This window comes from Neolamprologus brichardi, chromosome 2 (genome assembly GCF_056152115.1).
Source record: "Neolamprologus brichardi isolate AB-2024 chromosome 2, ASM5615211v1, whole genome shotgun sequence".
NCBI lineage: Eukaryota > Metazoa > Chordata > Actinopteri > Cichliformes > Cichlidae > Neolamprologus > Neolamprologus brichardi.
Window position 1 is genome coordinate 27,855,261 of NC_142105.1, and position 6,577 is coordinate 27,861,837.

The following is a 6,577-nucleotide window of genomic DNA, read 5'->3' on the forward strand; positions in this document are numbered from 1 at the left end:
TGTGATTTTTTTTAATGCTACTCCCCCCGAGATCACGATCATTTATGTGCCTGTATGCTCCAAGAAATAATAATAACATGACTCCTGCACTTTTTGAACAGGATGTGGTTCAGCTATAAGATCTGTGATCTTATATCAACCGCAATTACCACACTCAACACATTAATGGCAACGCCTAACCTTTGATTTTATGTACTCATGTTCCTTTCACATTTGCTGAAAGCACGTTAGCCACGTTTAAAACATCTCATTCTGCTAAATTACTTGCGGGCCGGTCCACGTAGCACGTGAGATCCAGCCACATGTGCAACCAGCACTTCTAAATAGAGGAAGGGTTAATTGGAATGTGCTAAGTGATGCATCTTGGGGGGGGTGACCTTAATTAATTATTTAAAAAATATTGTTATTTATATTTGATTGTTGAGTTAGCGAATTTATTTCCTTTATTAAACTACTGTTCAGTTAAGGTGACTATTGAAATACTGAAAATAAGATCGATAGATTATTGGTGTTTGTTTCTCCTCTGTTTCAAAGTTGGTCTGATCAGCCTGCACCAAAGTTCCCCTTTGCTCTGTTTGGTAAGATTTTGGTCAGTTTGAGCAGCTAGTCTGTTACATAATTACGCTGTGTTGTCATTACAACTTGAATTTAGTCTTTATCTGACCTCTTTTTAAAGTCCCCTGTTATTTTACTGATATATATAAATATATATAAATAAAATTTGTACTCGATTGAGTTATTAAAGCTTTTCAGATAAAGATGATTTTTTCACTATTTCTTATTATTTGACCAGGTGTTTAATGAAAATACAAACATGGACAGTGATACAATGTTCATATTTTTTATAATTTTCATACCACTAGTGTTTGAAATCAAGTAATCAAGATGTTTTTTAACCTTTAATCAGAGCCTTAACAAAAAAAAAATACTTTAGCTGCCAGTACTGACATTTTTTTTCCATTTCACCGGCTCAAAAGCACAATTGATGAGAACCATTGACCAACAGACATTTTTACAACAATGGGTTGCCTGTTTCTTTGGTATTTCATGACAAATTAGGGTGATAAGAGCTCAAGAGTTGGTTCCAAGTGTTAAATATTAAAGTGGTTGCTGGTAAATGGGGACTTTCATGGACCAAAGAGGTGTAGATGCATGTGTGAATGCAGTGGGAGGGGAAAAAAGATCTATTTGACGTTTTTGATTTTTTTTAAAAAAGAAAGAATGCTTTGTTAAGCTCAACAAAACCCCAAAAATCCAACTAAAGTTGATGACAACCTCATGAGTTGTGGATTTATAAAAAGAAAACAGTCCACTCTTCAATCACATCTTGACTTACTGACGTGACTCTATTCAAAGTTTCCATTGCACAGCCCAAACATCTGAGCTTAATACCACACACAGACTCAACGTGCATTTCTTTAACGTTTCATCATGTTAGCAAAGTTATAGTATCGCATTAATGGTTGAGCCAGAGGCTCAATTTAATTTATACTTTTTAATTTGTAAATTGAAATTCTGCCAAGATAAATATCAAAGTTTTTACTTGGAGCCTGTGTTTGTGTTTTGTATTGTGAACGACAGGATTATCAAGAGCTTTCAACGGGAGTGTGTGTGATATTTTCCCTTCATTAGTTATCAGAATGAATTCATTTCAAATATTTGCTTATTGGGACATTAGTCTACGCCAGATAATAAGGAATACACTTAAAAAATAGAAAAATGAATAATATTTTCAGATTCATTATCCTTTACATCTTTATAAGGCCAAAGTTGAGTATTACTGTCGTCTTATGTGTTTCCAAGTTTATTTTCTTACTTTTTAACACACCTTTTCTGATTAATATCCTTTCATCATTTCACCTTATGACCGCCAAAATCCTTTTGCAATCAGTTTAAGTGTTTTATTGATGCCTCTGAATCGTCCTTTGTGCTTGTTTTGTATTATGTGTTAACTATTAATTATAAATTTGATGGTGTTGATCATTTTCAGTATATTTCATTTAAAACCTACTGTGCTTCTTACCGTGCTTCATTGTATGAACTAAATAACCTTATCATACAACCTCAGTGTGTTCAATGGTGTTAGTGTGATGCTCTAAATGAAGTAAATACATATGTGTATGGGTATATTTCTTTTATTCTAGGACAATATGACTTGTCAGATCACAAACGTAGGTGAAATACTCTGATATTATGACAGTGGCGTGAGTGTGACCCAGTTTCTAGAGACTGCATTACTTACGCACAGCTGCCTGTCTCTGCCTCTCCACACTGTGCCTGCCTGTCGGCCATTCACCAGCAGGGCCACATACATGCATGCTCACAGTTTTCTGTGGCAGCAACATATGAGGCCCATTATTTCAAGGCACAGGAAGTGGAAGAGGCAAAACACACAGTCTGTAAGGAGTTTTAATTGTGTACATTAGTCTTTGCCTGTGTCGTGACCTATTCCGAACTGTCACGGATAATATTTGCATGTACAGGACATTTTAGGGTGAGATAATGCATGCAAAGCAGATAGGGTGAGTTTGGGGTATAAGGCTGCACTGCTGTCATGCTCCTGCTCAGGCAAGCAGACACACAGATGGAGTGATTAAAATCAAAAGAAACAGCAACAAAAAATATTGAAATAATTGTGTGTTTGGTTTTATTTTGGTGAAGCATTGTCTCACGGTGCAAATGCATGTGAGAGAACTGTAACGATTGTTTCTGTGAATTGATTTGCCTGAGGTACTTTTTTTTTTTTTTTAGCCAGCACTATATTTTTTTAGTCTGTTTTTGTACAGTGCCCACTCTGAAAAAACAACAGGAGTAGAGTTCACAGAAACAGGATAAAGGAAACTTTTCCTTTTGACGTCAATCTAACCTTGTGACTGGGTCTTGTGAGTTCTCATCCTCAGATAAAGGACCAATTTGAGGTGTTATTATATTCGGGTGATATAATTGGTGATAATTAAAGTGTCAAAGTGATGGTAGATTAAGGTTAAAAACACACTGTAAGCTGGTCTTGTGCCTTGACTAGAAGACAAACTGCACTGCCACAGATGTAAAGGTTTTCTCTAGTTAGTTTGTAAACTAACTAAATGTTAAATCAGCTTATTTACATTTCTTTTGTCTGGTTATGAGAAACATGGTAAAGTGGGGAGTCACCGCTTTTATTAACTTAACATAATCATCTTAGGTTCTCGGCATATCCCTGAGAGCTGTCCATAATAAGCTTAACATATTCATGACTGTGTGCAGATTAAACTTTTAGAGATGGCTCTTAGTATTCAGGGGAGCCCTGAGAATCAGATGAGGAATATATCAAACTACTTAGTTGTTTATGCAGGATTTTATGGAAACACACAGGCAGTCACATGACTGGTGAAACATTCACCTTTTAGTCCATGTCTGCAGCCATCCACTAAACTGACCTATTTAACACAATGTAAACTCGAGCCTCCAGTGCTCATGCTGACGTAACACTTTCATATGAAGGTAATTAGGATTCCCAGGCATGACTCACTGCTGTTAGTCACTAAAAATCAGAGCCTGATGTTCCATGTCTATTTCCAAAACCTTCATTCAGATTATGAATGAATGACTTCATCGGTCTTTAAGGCGTTTTCACCTGTTAAAGCACTTTCGAAGAAAGTAAAGGAGATTTTTCTCTACGTTGACCATTTAGCCAAAATACGATATGTTTAATGGAAAAACTGCTTTCAAAAGCACTCAGATGTTCCACTAGAAAGCTCTATTTAAAAGCTCAAGAAATACAGTGTGCCATTATAGCCACATTACGGGGAGTGTGAGTCAGCCACAGCAGTTATTGTGTTGTATTAGCATTGTTTTTGGGGTGGAAAAAAGTTTAAACAATGTGTTGCATAACTTTTCAGTTTGTAATTGAACCTCTGATATTAAGATAGAAATCTTACTTTAGAGCTTGTATTTATGCTATGCACTGTGAATTACTGCATCTAAAATCACATTAAATTCTGTACGAGTATTGTGGCGTTTTCATCTATTGAGACAAAGCACGTAATATCAAGATCAACGACCAAGAGCTAAACAGTTACAACTAAAGCTTGTTTCCATGCAATTATTTCTGCTGTCATTGTGTAAGTGCTGTGTTTTCCTCCACCCTTGTTTCTCTCAAGGCTCAAAACTGCCAGATCAATATGTGAGTTCTGCCTGAAGCTGAGAATTAATCCATGGGAGGGAGTTGAGTTTTCCACATTTAAAAAGCCTTTTGGAATTTCCAGTGATTTAAGCACGTTGAGACTTTTTGGAGTTATATTAATCCAAGTGGTTCGTGTTTCAAGATATTTAGACAGTGGCCCTGTATGAGAGTTGGATTACTTCCTTTTAATCCTCAATGTAAAGCGGATTGCAGGACAACATGTTGCTTGCCTGTGATGTCGTTTATATATTTCTTATCAACAAATGCTACGTAAAGACTATGTGCTTTACAAAAATGTTCCTTGGGTCTTGTATTTGACCAAAGTATCAGCTGGATGCAGTGCACCCAGTACAGCAGCCCATTTCTCTACAGAGAGCAACTTCAAAGGTCAAAACAGTGACTGGGCTGCATTTGAGTTAGAAATACTCACCTTCACTCCAGTCAGTGTCCGTTCTCATAACCCTTCTGGTTGCTATGGTTACAGACCATACCTCATCTCCTACTCCTCCTCCTCCTTCTCCTCAGATCTCTCTTCCTGTGAGAGATATTGGGTTTACAGGGGGACTCTGTAGGCGAAGCTTCTATTTTACATACAGAGACCTGTTACCTAGAGACAGAGGAGGCGATTCAAGTGCATCCTGGACAAAATCTCTCAGTGCCATGTTGTGTCATGTAACCGTTTCCAATCACTGCAGCTGCATGAGAAAGTGTACCAGACAGAAAACATGATGGGGAGTCTCCATTGCTTGAGTCTTGAGTCATTACTTCCTGGAGGGTATACACTGAAAGTGAGAGAGAAAGCAAGCAGACTGGAGTTATTAAGAACAGCCTGTTTCAGTGTTCAATTACCTCAGTAATTACCACATTTTAAAAACCCACAACTGTTGACTGTGACCGTCTCAGGCACGGGCAGTGCAGTCCTGACAAATCTGCAAAGGGGATTTGCATAATCAAAAGATCTGGACTCATAACAAGCTAAATAATACAAATAACTATCCAGAGCTGATTTGCTTAGTTTAGGAGAGACACATCTCTGAGTGCATGTGTGTCTAAGCCCATTTAAAAGACAGATTTCCTGATGTATGCAGATTGCAGGTGTGCATGTGGGAGACCAAAAGCACTGTAAGGGTCCTGATTATCCTCTCAACTGGATTGTGTTAATCTACTAATCGAGAACCATTTACATAACTGCTTTAGTGCAACTGCAGTTAAGCAATTACTGCCCTCATTTCCATCTTTTCCCACAGTGTGCTATCTACTCTTGAACTTTCTACACTTGAACTTTAATCTCACTCTCCCCCCCCCCGAGTCCCAATGTCTTTAAACTCCTTTAATTGTCTGCACTCCTTCCTTCCTTCCTTTTTTTTTACTAAGTGCCCTTCCTCCGAGCATAGTCTGAACTGAATGTTTTCCTTTTCTTGTCTGTTACTGAGACTCTTGCAGATCTTATAGTCTGATCTCAATCAACACATTATTTTCACAGAATGAAACCTGCAAGATGTTTATTCCATTCCATTCATATATTTAGTGGTATGTTGTCACACTTTTTAAAAAAATCTATTGTGTTACCTTGTAAATAGCTTCAACTTGTCTGCACTCTGTGTGTGGATTTTAATCTGTGGAGTCTGGATAAAATGATTACACATGCTTGTGGGAGAAAGACTCTAAAGTAAACCTGATTGCTTAATTGTTTGGCGTAAGACCTTACACTGGTATTTCTTAAATTTGACTTACAGTAAATTACACTATTTTTGTAAATTTCCACAATCAATTTGACAGTCCTAGTTTTGCATCTTTCCCTCATTACAGCATCATTCTTTATCATATCATAATAGTGATACATAATAAACAAAGGATTTAATCTTTGCTATATGGAGAAAGAGCAGGGGAAGGATTATGTTTCTACTTAGAGTAAAAGTATTTAAATAAATACTAAAGAAAAGCACATTTTTTTTCTAATAATTTTTCGACAAAACAAATCCACTTCAATTATCAAAACCTATACATTTAATTATGACTATAGCTAAGTTTAATTTAGTTTTGTGCTGCCATCTGTTGGTACAAAATCAATATTGCGTTTTTGCGAGCATAAAAAATATACATCGATAAACGACTCATAAAAACAAATAGGAGAATTTAAAGGAACCTCGAGCTCCAAAATAGTAACTCGTTGTTAGACGTAGTCCGTTGAACTCATTTTTTTCTGTCCTCATGCTAAATGAATTCTAACAAATGTTCTCGATATATTAGTCGTTCGACAGTTGATTTCTCTTGACTTTAGGGTTATTTGAACTTCCTGCCACTGCAGCCAATCAAATCCTAATCAATAAAAACGAGCTTTCGGCGCTTTCCAATCAAATTGCGCAGAATGAAAAGTGGGCGTGGACGTGGAGTGGAGCAGCTGACAGACTTTCC